This window comes from Epinephelus fuscoguttatus, linkage group LG22 (assembly GCF_011397635.1).
Source record: "Epinephelus fuscoguttatus linkage group LG22, E.fuscoguttatus.final_Chr_v1".
NCBI classification, from domain to species: Eukaryota; Metazoa; Chordata; class Actinopteri; order Perciformes; family Serranidae; genus Epinephelus; species Epinephelus fuscoguttatus.
In genome coordinates this window covers 30,546,632-30,560,349 of record NC_064773.1, presented here as the reverse complement: position 1 = coordinate 30,560,349, position 13,718 = coordinate 30,546,632, and positions in this window count along the sequence as shown.

Sequence of the window (13,718 nt, the reverse complement as noted above, 5' to 3'; positions counted from 1 at the left end):
TGGCACCAGTAATTTTTTTACTCTTTGCTCTGTCCATCCTAGTTATCTCAGACCAATCAAGCACATTTGTACACATTTGTAGTAACAATGCAGTATCATGTTTGGTGATAGGTTGGTAATATGTAAAGAGCCTAAGATGTAAAACATTTTTGTCACACTTACCTGACTTCACCTTGTGGACCAAAAAGACAGGTTACTAAACTTGCTTTGTCCGGGGGCCACTTTTGCAAAGGGACAGGAGATCAGGGGCCACTTAATAAACAAACATTATTAATATTTATCAGTATACACGATAAATGAATGGCCCGTTTTTAACCTTTAGACATTTGCTGTCCACACTCATCTTTATCAGATCTAGTCACAGCAGCCCTGCATCGATCAGATGTACACAGGGGCGTTTAGGTTATGAGGACATTCGGGGCTTAGCCTGGACCTCTGACAGGGTCCAGGGGATCCTCCCTGGCAACTTTTTTTTTTTTAACAAACAAACTCAATTTTTATGTTTTTTATGCACTGTGGCACCTTTTTTTCTGTTTTTTAAATAAAAGAACCTGTGTCCACAGAGCATTTTCTTCAGTAGAAAAGCAGTGGCAGGGCGCTTCATCCCTGGGCTTCATGAAAAAGTACTCCTAGCACTTTTTTTTTTTCATGACACGCTGCATGTGGTTTCTGTTTCTATGACAACAATATCTTTTTTTTTTTTTAAAGATTTTTTTTTGTAGGCTTTTGCGTTTAATGGATAGGACAGTGTGTGAAATGGGGAGACAGAGAGAGAGAGCGTGGACTGACATGCAGCAAGGGGTCGCAGGCTCGACTCGAACCCGCAACCGCTGCGGTGAGGCAACGCCTCTGTACTTCAGGCGCCGGCACTATCCACTACGCTACCGATGCCCCGTGACAACAATGTTTGACATTAATGTTAGCTAGGTTGCTAGTGCAATGCTATGTTAAGAGAGGGTTTACTACACAGTTAACAACAAACAGTATGGTGATGAAAGTACAAAACTTCCGAGCAACATCTAGTGTTCGCTAGCTGATCTGCTCGCACAGACATCTCCTATGTTGTGACAGCAGCCTAGCTAAAGGAGTGGTAGGGATATCACCAGCATCTTTTTGAAAAGTTGAGAGATTGCCAACTGGGAGCATTCGGAGCAGACGCACAAAAAAGGTGGAGCGCTCTGAAAAAAGACACTGAACACTGCTTTTTCTCTGGGCAGCCACATGCGGCTGCATACACTCTTCATTGGGAATAATTGACGAAAATAAGCCGGCGTTGAGAAAAAATGTTATGTGGACACAGGCCCTAAAGTACCAAAAAAATGTGTTTTCATTGTGAATTAGAATATGGTTAGTGGGCCCCGTGGCACACTGTCACAGGCCCAATTTGGCCCACAGTCTAAAAGTTGAGTATTACTGTCATAATGTATGTCAAGTTTACCATAAAATTAGTACTGAGCAGCATAAACTCACTGTAAAGACAATATTACAGAAAAGTTGTAGATAAATATTAGGTGCAAAAGATCACTGAGTAACACAACACAATGGGTCCAATTAGGAATATTATAATATATTGTAATGATACAGTATTCTAAAATGCCGTCAAATATGTAAAAGGTCGCTGTGAGGTTGCAGTACCACAGAAACATGATAGTAAGTCTACAGGAATATGGCTGATAGCTAATACTGCATATACGTGCCGTTCAGCACAAAATACTTTATGCTATCATAATCGCCCATGTACATTCTCAGGAAAATAGCCTCAATTTGCATGAATTTCTTGAGCAGTTTGTCTCACTGACCAAACCCTCCTCCTATCTCTTATCACTGCTCTCAGCCAAGTGTGTGAGATAGATAGAAAGACTTAATCCTCGCAGAATCCCCAGAACCTTTCGTCAAGTCACTGTCCCATCATGAAGCATCACTGATACATTTTCTGAGCTGAACAGTTCCTTCATACAGTTTATTGCTGCTGTTCTCAGAACTGCCTCAGTAGTTAGGAGATAGGAAACACACTACTGTATATGATTCATCAGCCAACTGTAAATCAAGCAGAAATTTCCCTTGAAGAAGCCTGCATGCTTTCTTACCAAACCATGACTCTATCACTTGCAGTTGTGTTTTGAAGTGTGTTATGACAGATGGGAGGCAGATATCTCACAGGTCTGAACATGCACCTCACAATTCAGTTTAATGACTCAGATGATTCCTATGCAGCTTATTTCATCTCATTAGTGAGGATTTTTGTACTGCGTCCAAGCTCCCTCCTTTCTTTCTAACTCGACTGACTGATGTAGCGACACATTAGTACATACATACACCTGATCTGCCTCAAATGCAGTCACGCAACATTCATTTCCCAGAGAGCGTGTCGAGCAGGTTGTCAACAGTTGAGTGGATGCCTTTAATAGTACTGCAAAGAAGCTGCGCATCCATGCGCAAGAGAAACAAAAACAGAGCCAGAGACTCCTTGAGGAATGTAAGGATGCCATGTTTGTTATTTGTCTTCTTGCTGTTGAAAAAACAGCTCAGGCTCATGTAAATAAACATCAGCATGCCTACCACAGAAGACTACACACATATCGGACGTAAAGGCATGTTTTTCAATTTAGAATAGACCGACATAGCCATGACCACTGGGGTGAAATTATATCCCGTCTGTTACATGATAAAAAAAGATTTTTTTAAGCAATGTCAAGTTTATGTGAAATTACATATCATAAGTTCTTGCTCAGGGGCGTAACCTGTAAACACTGGAGGTTCAGCCCAAACCTAGTGGGGTTCGCAGGCATGCTTCCCTGAGGAGATTTCCCCCATTCATAGCAGCTATATGCACCTTTTTTCAACCTATATGAGATAATAGAATGCCTAAAAACCTGTACATCATTTTGGAAAACATGATAGGTGCCAAGGTGCCAAAAAAATATCCTGCAGAGCCTCCTATTCTAATTGTTCCTCAACTGTTTTCATCATTTTGAAAGAATAACACAACAAAGTTTTCACTCCTGAACAGGGCCGTCATGGAGAGAGGAAAAGTATCTTATTACCCAGGGCCCCAATTGACCTATGGCTAAGCCCCGCCCTCAAACACAATTAGCCAATCACAGTGCGTAAAGCCATTCCCATACACTTGGACATTCTCTGCCTGGATGTCCATTGAAATGCATTACAGAAAGTCAGTTTTATTCGGTTTTATGAGCTTTTTTTGAGATTTGTTTAAAAATGGCCAAATGGTTTGCATGGGGTACATGCAACTCCGACACAAGGTATGCTGAGAGGCTGGGCGTCGGGGTGTTTTTTTTCCCCTTTCCTGAACCACATCTCAACCAGGAAAAGTGTGACAGTAAGTTGGATAAAGTTGTGTGGTAACGTTAGACCACAACATCAACTCAACGTGAATAAGATTAACAATGATGTCTACATCTGTTTTAAGGTAAGTCAACATCGTGTCTGAGGCAACATATTGTCACTGTGCTGGAAAGAAATATAAAGTTATCTTTGACATCTCTAGCAAACGTTAGCTAAAGTTAGCCTAACGTTAGCTTGTAGCTGTATTGTTCATCATGTCACCTTGTTTGCCGGGAGTTCATGAGCCTATTATGTTGTAGTTTTTGTACTTTGGTGATCGTACATCATTGTTAGCTGTTGTCCAAAGGGCTCTAGTTAAGTTAACGTTAACTTCTGGAGCTTAGCTTCATAAACTTATCTGTAATCGCAGAGATAACAAAGGTTGGCAAACGTTATGCTGAATGATTCAATGTAAATACTATAGCGCCAAACTAATGGAGAGACACTGTTGGTAAAGATGGTAAAAAGGCCGTTATCCTTTTCTCATATTCTGAGCCAAAAACCTTAACTTCAGTGGCACTTTGATGCACCAAAATCTGATTGTTATGTCTCCAGAAATCATCAATTGCCTCCTGCAAAATGCCGTGTACTGTGACATCTGCCATAGCGCCGGTCACTGAATGTTGATATTTTGTCCGAGTGAGTGGAGGGGGGCGTGGCTTAGCCACAGGTCAATTGGAGGGGGGCATCAAAAAGCATGGGATGAAAAGTTTGGTTTTGTATGCAGTTTTTATTTCTAAGTAATTAGTTCCATAATTAAATTGAAATTGGCCGAATAAATTGTTTGGAATACCGAACTTTCTATAAAACAAAATAGCGGAAGCTCTCTGAGACCCCTCTCTACCCTTAAAGGTGCAAAATGGTTTAGTCTGCCGCTGCACTGGGATTCCTCTCTCGACACAGCTAGAGCTGAGTGAGAGATTGCTTATGCTGCTCGAGCACCAACTACAGGGTCATGCTTTAACCCAAAAAAAGAATATCTGGGTTCCAACAAAGCAAAGAAAGAAAGAAGGCTAAAGGGAAGGAGAGCAAACTGACTTTGTAAAGAGAAAAATTCAGAAGGCGCTTGACAGAGACATAAATCAAGAGAGGAAAAGCAGGGGTTCCACAGACACTGCTTTGCATAGGCCCAGAGTTCGGTGCTACACACTGCTCCGGACTCCTAAAAATAGGCAAAACTTTTATGATGTTATGCTATGTTTAAGTTACATATCACAAGTACGGTAGGGTAGGTTAGGAATTTGGCATAAACAGCATTACTAACCTTGAAACCTATTTTTGTTATACTACTATATGTTGAAGTAAAGTTAATAGAATTAATGTTTAACTGACAGATATTCTAAATTTAATTCTATGCCACAATAATCTGGACTGCTCCACCTGCAAATCAAGAATCCCCAACAATGCCAAGTAAATATGATCCTTAACACTCTGACTGGAATATTAGGTCAACAGAAGAAGAACATTCACTCATATTAAACGAGAGAACAATATAGACCAAATCACAATGTTAATTTACAGTAACTTCGGGGTAGGAAACTCCCACATCCAGTACATAAAATCAGACAGCGCTGAACAAACTTTGCCTCAATTAGTTAGTTTTTGGCCACCCTAAAAAAGACCAACCAGAAAAAAAAATCACCTTAAGTGTACGCTATATATAGAATATTTTCACCATGTCATCCTGCCATCAGACAAGCTTTTACAATGGGGAATTGAAGCTGTCATATCAAAGCCACCAGACTCTTTACTTTTCATTTTACTTAACACGAGACTGAGTTGCTGGTCCATTACGGTGTTGATCGGTTAATGTGTAAGGTAAAGCAGAGCAAATATTCAAATATAACGTACACTCACAATGATACCAATTTTTTTAGGTGGCTAAAATATGTTTTGCTGTGGCCCCATCCACAGCAGTACATTGTTTAGCATCTGTGTCCAGTAGTTTTGAATTACCAAAAACGATAGCAAAGCAACAACACTGAATAGGTCTAACCACAGGGTTTAACTATATATCTTTAAAGGGAACATTAATGGTTTAAAATGGCAACAAAAATCAACAAGTTTCCCAAATTTATCTGTTTCCGCAATTGTTATCAGCTACCAGTTGTCTACTGGAGAGTGGTTTTTGTTGTTAGCGTGATGTCACAGTGATTCCAGCTATAGTAGAATAAATTACATGGAAATATATTTTTAGCTTACAATTTTAAGGCTATTTCAAACAACCTAAATATTTAAGGCTCTTGAGAAACACTCAGGACTGGAGCCCCCGAAACCACCCCCTGCTCCGCCTCTGTCCTTCCTTACAATTTTAACACATTCTTTTGTACGAAATTATGTCATAGGACAGCAACATTCACAAATATATCTGATAATAATATGTTTAATTTTGCTTCACACTGTAAGCCATAAATCCTGCAAAGACAAAAGTCATTTCCAGGGGCCATCTTTGTTTGGACTAGAAAATACAATAATCTTGGGGCGTCAATTTGTATAACATGAACTACAATAAATGTTTTCTTGTGTTTTCAGTATATTTTGATTTAATATTTAAAAACAAACAAACAAAAAATAATAAGAAAAATGAATAATGGGTCAATATTTTGTTTGTCTACCTGGATATTTTTTTTTTTCATTACCATGGTTAGAAAAGTCTTTCAGGATTCTGGAAACTAATGTTCAACAAGAGGAAATCAATCAAAGCAAAGGCAGTTTCCAGCTAAGGAGGTAAAACCAAAAATCATTTAACTCCTCGAAAGCATTAAACGTGATTTGTACCAGTGAGAAGAGGTTAGAAGTGTCATGAAGTCCTTACAGTTCTGTGTCATGCTGTGTCGTTGCTAGCCCAGGACTTCAGACTTAATGTGTTACGTGATCCCTGCCTTGCGTGTAACGTGAAGAGCTGCACGACTGATATTTGCTCAGACAGATTCGTCAGTGATAGTTGCCAACTTCTCACCCCTTCTGCTATCATCTCACAGTGCGGCTCAGGCCTTTCTTTGATCGTCTCATGTAGTTTCTCAGTAGTTATAATACCATTAGAGTTAGTGCCACAGCATGACCTGCCTGTGACACACTAATCCAGGTCTTGGTTTCCATTTTCACAAGCTAATTTAGTCATGTTTCCAATTCATTACCTGAAACATCATGATATTCACTGCAGTATTGTCAGGTGAGTGGTGTTCAGACAGTTGACTTTCCTCCTAGGGTTAGGGTATACAAATTGAATACTTCATATTGACCTTCATCCACAGACCACAGTGGCACCTATTGATTTGGCTGTGCTGACACAGTACTCCATGATATATTTCCCAACACAGCCAGCTGATAGTAACTCATTCATCACTCAGACTTGGCTGTGGAACCAGGTCACTTCTTCACTGATTCTGTACTGTTTATGTAAGAGTTCTCTGCCATGTGACAGCAGCAAGTGAATCAGTACCCACTGGGCCCTGAACACAGGCTTCACGCCAGGTTTGATCGCTCAGTCGTGGACTGGTTTTACTTTTGTTTTAGGCGGCAATTAGCAAACATGTACATGTACTCTGTGGAGCCAGCCAACGCGGCACAGGACTGTTTTCAAAGAGCCTCAATCTGTGACTTTGAATCTCATCCGAAAAATAAAGGTTGGGGGACGTAGTTTACTGATCAAAGAGCATAAGGACCTCTGCTTGATTGTGCAGTGTTCTCTGTCTTTGTTATGTTGTTGTGAATCTTTGAATGGGTGAGATGGGGACATAGCCTGCTTTAAAAGTTGCGTAAACCATGCAAATAAGCAGTTGTCTCATTAGGCGGGATAAAGGCAAACATTGACCACAGTGAAGTGGACTCACATGCATTCAGTTCACTTCAAGGCAGAGAGTATGTTGCTGCTGTTCATGCCATTGGTCAAGTTTCTTCTCCAGCACAATTATCAAGCGGCAACCTCCACAGCTGAAAAATGAAGCCAATGCTGAATTGCAAAAAACTGCAGTTCCTCTAAAGGCCACTTGAGGCTGGCTTCAAGATTGAGTCAGTCCCCATAGACCCCCGTGTTAAAATAACCAACTGTACAACAGAAATAAACATGCTTACAGCCTGATACAAGTGCTGATTTGATCTCTAGCTAATTTTATTACAACTGCACAGAGAGGTGAATTTTCATGTAATTCACCTGTTAAAGTGTTACAGAGGCTTAAAGTTTTGCATAATTTAAATCAGTGCCGCTTTGAATGACAGTTGGGTGCTGTCCTCTTACAATTAGCTACCATGGTAACAACGTTGGTTAGGTAACGTAGCTATGGCATAACCCCAGATTCACAGATTAAGACACAAGTGTAGCTGTTGCTATTTCAATGTGTTTTCAGTTCATAGTTGCTGAAAAGAGTCTTGTTCAGCATTTGGCTGTAAAGATCCTCTAAGGAGACAGATGTTCTGTTTTTTTGGTTCGTACATTTTGTTTTAATGGTTTTAAGCCTGTTTTTCCCAAGCTAAAATTAGCATTATCAATCAATCAATCAATCAGTTTTATTTATAAAGCCCAATATCACAAATCATAATTTGCCTCACAGGGCTTTACAGCATATGACATCCCTCTGTCCTTAAGACCCTCACAGCGGATAAGGAAAAACTCCCCCAAAAAAACCCCTTTAACGGGGAAAAAAAATGGTAGAAACCTCAGGAAGAGCAACTGAGGAGGGATCCCTCTTCCAGGATGGACAGACGTGCAATAGATGTCGTACAGAACAGATCAGCATAATAAATTAACAGTAATCCGCATGACACAATGAGACAGAGAGAGAGAGAGAGAGAGAGAGAGAGAGATGCAGGTAATGACAGTAGCTTACAACAACATTATTGAAAGTAATAATATTATAGTTATAGTTCTGGCTACTGTGGTACAATATGTTGAAAGTATGTATTAATATATGTGACAATAGTCATATGTGAATTAGCATTAGCATTATTACAATTAACCAAAGCTGTAAATGTACATCTAAATATGGTCATTTCAGGCGACAAAAACCAAGATGACGATAGCCTCAATGCTGAAGTCCACTGGAATCCACAAACCGGTGGGTTGACGTCACATAGTCTCTGACAATGTGCTGTTGGCTTTGACTCAGTTTCTCGCCTGACATAACATTTATGAAGCTAGTAAATCAAATCATGACCACAACAATTTGCGAGAAATGCTAAACACCGTCTTTTGTATCTTACTACTGTCTTTGTGTGTTGATTAAAGTGTGAATTTTCTGCACTGTGGCTGCCAGTCTCACCTTGGTAGCCTCAACCAGTGCCCACCTAAACCTCAAATATTTTTTTTTTCTAAACCTAACCAAGTAGTTCTGTTGCCAACCATTTCACAACATTTACCACGTGTTACAATGTGTTTCACTGTGTGCCACATAGATACACTTAAGGGTGCCCTTTGCGTTGCTATGAGATGCCGAGGGGCTTTACAAAGTGTCAGTATTTGATGTCAAAACGAGATACCACAACTTTTATAATTTGAGTGAACCAACCCTTTAATTTTTGTGGTAAATAGCATTAGCATGTGTGGAAAGTTGTGCTGTGATGTGTTTTGGAAAGGCTGACGTCAAAAAGGCACATAAGCAGCAGCTTGATGCTAAAGTTGGTTTAAGACACAAAACAAATCAATCATCTGAGCAGAGGAAATGTGACCTGAAGTGGCTGAGCTGAAGGACACCTTATACAAACACAAAACACCTGCAGGTTTGAGGAGGACTTGTGGCTGCTTTGAGAAAACGTCTGGTTTCTCCTGTTTTCGAGGAAACTACCAGCTCATGAATCTAAAAAACGCTTTATCCAAAATGTGTGTATTTCCTACCCGCAGCATCTGATCTGGCTGAAAACCGAATGTTTTCTCAGGTCTCCACTTTAGCAGCACGTGGGCAGTGACACTGGTGTTATATCCCCTGCATCATAACAGATCTGTCTGTCCTGTACTGTTTCTTACTCTCTGCTGATTATTGAAAACCACATTTTACAACAATAATTCTTAGTTTCAGCAAGATTTCCTGATTATTATTGGTTTATTTAGTGGTGATTCACGCAAAATAAACCAAGCCTCAGAAGCACACCCTGCACTTCTTTCTCCCTCCTTACATAAATAAAGGATAAAGTCAGACAAAGTGGACATAAATTGCAGCTTTTCTAAAGTGACTGTAATGTCTGTGTTAATATCTGTGATGTGCTTGCAGTTATGGGTATTTTGGACTGAGCTGAGAACTCACTGGGTTCGGTTTATTCCAACAGGAGGATGGTAGTCTAATGATTGCTGCCCCCTAGTGAACCTCATGTCACATCAACAGAATACACTGAAAAGCAGCTCCAGCTTAGAGTGACTCTGTTAAGATGCTTCCCGTGAGGACCAGACTGAGTTAACTTCCAAAATACAAAACCAATATTATTCATCAGTATATTTGGACAACAAAAACAAACTTATCAAGGCGTCTCCTTGGATTTTGAAGTAATTGTTGTGCAAGTCACCGTTAAGTTCCTATGAAGAATCAATTTGGAGGCATTTTCCCACTGTCGTGCTATTAGCATCCTCTTGGCTGCCACAGTAATCTTTATTTACATTTCTTGTTTGAGATGGTGTACAAGCGAGTTTGTTGCCTCTGTCCAAGCCCTCTCAGTCAAGTTTGTTTGGCATGGCTGCTCACCAGTGCAGTGGTGTGTGGGAGGAGGGTGGACCTGGGAGGAGGGAGGTAACGGGACAGTGTTCTGCCAGTTTTGTGGACAAATGAAAGATTGGATTTCAGTGTGGGAAAGATGATGGCCAAGGACAGAAGTGGCTGATAACAGCTGAGCTCCCAGAAATCACAGTGCCTTGTGAAGAAAACTGAGCTTCCACATTCGTGGCAGTAGTTTGGGGTTGGGGGACCCTTTCCTTTACAACATGACAAAGCTGCGTGCACAAAGCTAGCTCAGTAAAGGAAAGAGTTTCCCAGTTTGGTGGTGAAGAACTTGAGTGACCTGCACAGAGCCCAGATGGCAACCCCATCCAGCACATTACTAATGCTCCTGTGGTTGAATGAGAGCAAATCCCTGCAGCTAGGTTCGAAAACCTGGTGTTATAGCGGCACATAAATGCCCGTAGTTGATAAAATATTCCACAATCACACATGAGTGTAGTTTTCAGGTGTCCACATACTTTTGGCAATGTAGTGGGATTTAGTGCATTGCTGAAGAACTTCGGCAGGGTGGATGCCTGTCCACAAGTATTGATATTATACTATAAAACGGCCTGGGTTTGAATCCAGACAGTGGCCCTTTGCTGCATGTCATCCCCCATCTCTCTCTCCCCCCTTCACGCTTACCTGTCCTGTCCATTAAAGGCAAATATATATATATATATATATATATATATATATATATATATATATGTAGTCAGTCCGCATGATATTGATCAATCAATCACAACTTTATTTTGGTATAATAAGCATAATCTAGAGGCCTTTGCCTTTCATATAAGCCATTTCTGAATCCAACTGATCAACTACAAGTCAGGTTATTATTTGTTGTACCTACAACTAGGATAAGCGACAAGACTTTTGTCAGGGACTACATACATACATACATACATACATACTACTGTAATAGGTGGTGTTGACCCCAAATGCAGCACACAGACATTCTTGGAACCCATCGGCTGTATTCGGCAGACAGCGATGCAGCCTCTGGGGGCAGACCCCTGATTTTTTGGCATTCTGGTTTGCCAATCATGTTCCACCTCATTAGTTCACCGCACGGACTGTTTAACCTTGCAACAACTGCAGCCGGCTCAAATGTGATTGATCAATATCACGCGGACTATAAACAGCCTACAACCAGAAACCAGGGCTCCTCTGCTCCTCTTCCGGAGGCAAGATCTCCGGGGTTTGCCTACAGACTCTACATTCACTGAATGTAGAGTCTGTATATAGAGACTAGCACATAGATAACCAGGAACAGCTTGTAAAGGCGTTTTCTGAGACAGCTCAGCAGGTACAGAGCAGGGCGAGTTAACAGCACATAAAACAGTTTAACACTCCAGCAAAGTCTCTCCACAAAGTCTTTGGCAACCCGGCTGGTTTAGCAGGCCGAACCGGGCCGAGGGGCAGGCAAGGGAGCAGGGGCACTAGCCCAACAACAAACACAGTTCAGTTAAACAGCTGGCAGTGGTACCGTAGGGAAGCAGGCAGGGGACGTAGTCGAGGAAGCAGTCAAAATCCACAGTTGAAATAGACGAACCAGCAGGGAGCAGGCAGATGGCAGGTCAAGGCCAGGCAGAGGGTTGAGAGGCTAACAGGTGAGTGCTCACAGGATGCACACACAATAGTGAGTGTGGTGACATTAACATCTCTGGACCACAGGAAACCAGAGGTAAGCTGACTGAAACACTCACACTGTGGCGTCGGTGTTGTCAGATGAAAACACTAAGCAGCTACAGACACACAGGAACCAAGGATGCAGAGGCAGGTCTTGTGGTCAGGGACAGAAGGCTGAGGCGTTTACTGGGAGTTGGACAAAATAAGCAGGTCAGAAGAAGGCAGGGTCGGAACAGGAAATCAGACCGGAATTAAGCACTGGTGAGTCTTGCATGAGTGGTGAAGAACAATCTGGCAACGAGTGACTGAAAAGCTGGGGGTTATATGTACTAGCTGAGGATAATGAGGAACAGGTGAACTGAGTTGGCTTGATGAGGTGGGCGTGGTGGATAGGCAGGAGCAGGAAAAGAATAGCAGGTAATTGCTTGGCAGGTCGGAGTGGTGGAGGGATGGGAGGGAAATTTACTGACTGAGGGCTGAGTGACTGTTCATTCAGAAAAGAGCAGGGGTCTCATTTATAGACATTGCGTAAGCACAATACAAAGCCTGAACGAGGCGGACATCACTTCCCACAAAAAGTTGTAATGTATAAAAACAGACGTAATGGGAGAAACTTACCTTGGAGACGGGAAATTGGCAATGGAGATGGTGAGGTGGAAGACTGATTGCAGATATTGTCAAATATTTTTTGGCGCACACCATTTTTGTCTTTTGTTTGTACGTACATTTTTAGTATGGATCCTATGCATTGCTTTATAAATGAGACCCCAGGAGACCAGGGATGCAAAACTGTGACAAGTACTGTATAATTGTACCGTATTAGTCTATGCACATCAGGTAATTTGTAAAATATGAAACCAAAGTGTATCAGTAAGCGATTCCTTACCTCTTCCTCCCATTTGGCCACTCCTATAAAAAATTTCTGGGGGTGCTACTGGCTATCTTGGCTTGGAGATTACAAACTGTATAACAGAAGCCTGTGCTACAGACCAAAACAACCATGAAGGGGACAGAAGGAGCCTGTGCTGCTTTGAGCATTCTTTTTAAATTGGTCTATCACAAGTCCCACAACTTATATGAAAGTGAAATACTAAATTCCTGGGGTACCCCGTAAATGATGTTCACCTGGATCGGTTATATGAAATGCTCTTTCAATTAAACTCGCAATGCGTACAATACCCATTATTGAATTGCACAGGAGACATAGCACATTAATTACACTGTCATATTTTCCTATCTGTGACCATCTTCCTTGGTTGTTATGGGTAAAACACATGAGTTACAAATCAGGATTGACAGCAGTTTACTGTACACAAAGTCTTTTGCCACATTGCATAAAGAGAGGAGCTCCAATTACAGCAGTGAGACACATGACAAGGGGAAGTGAGTGTTTGTGGTTTATCATTTAAAATATTACCTGCATGAGTGTAACTTACAGTGGCAGTATAAAATTGGAACATTTCTGTGACTGTAAGCATCTGCTTGTCTCGGGGAATTAAACTGATGGGTGCAAGGCCTGCTTAATGAAGCGTTTTTTCATAGGCTGTGCTTCACCTGAGCTGAACGGAAGTCGACAGCTGGAATAGCCCCGTGAAGAGCAGTGATGTGCAAGGGGCCTTCAAACCACTTCCTGTGTGTTGGTTAGTCTGCAGGAAGTCACATGTTTGTTGCATCCTGCAGAGAGTGACTCTGCGCTCTGATTGGGCTGCTTGTCTGAAAAACACATAATCAGTGACGGGACGGGTACCTCGTCTGCTGTCTTCTTCTTCATTCCTAGAAATAAAAGGTGACAAAAAAGAAAAAAATGTGAGATGATGACAGAATACTAAAATAGCAAAGCTCTTACATACATTCACTGATTAAAGTCTACAGTGTAGACAGTGTAGCTCTGTCCTTGCAAGGTTATCTTACACTCCTTCCTACCCGTGCTGCTCTCAGCACGTTGAAAAATGGCTAATATAACATGCGTGAACGTAAATGATCCAATAAAATCATAACTGTGTGAGGTGAGTCCAGATCACAGTGAACTCAAAGTTTCTAAATTGCGTATTTTGTATG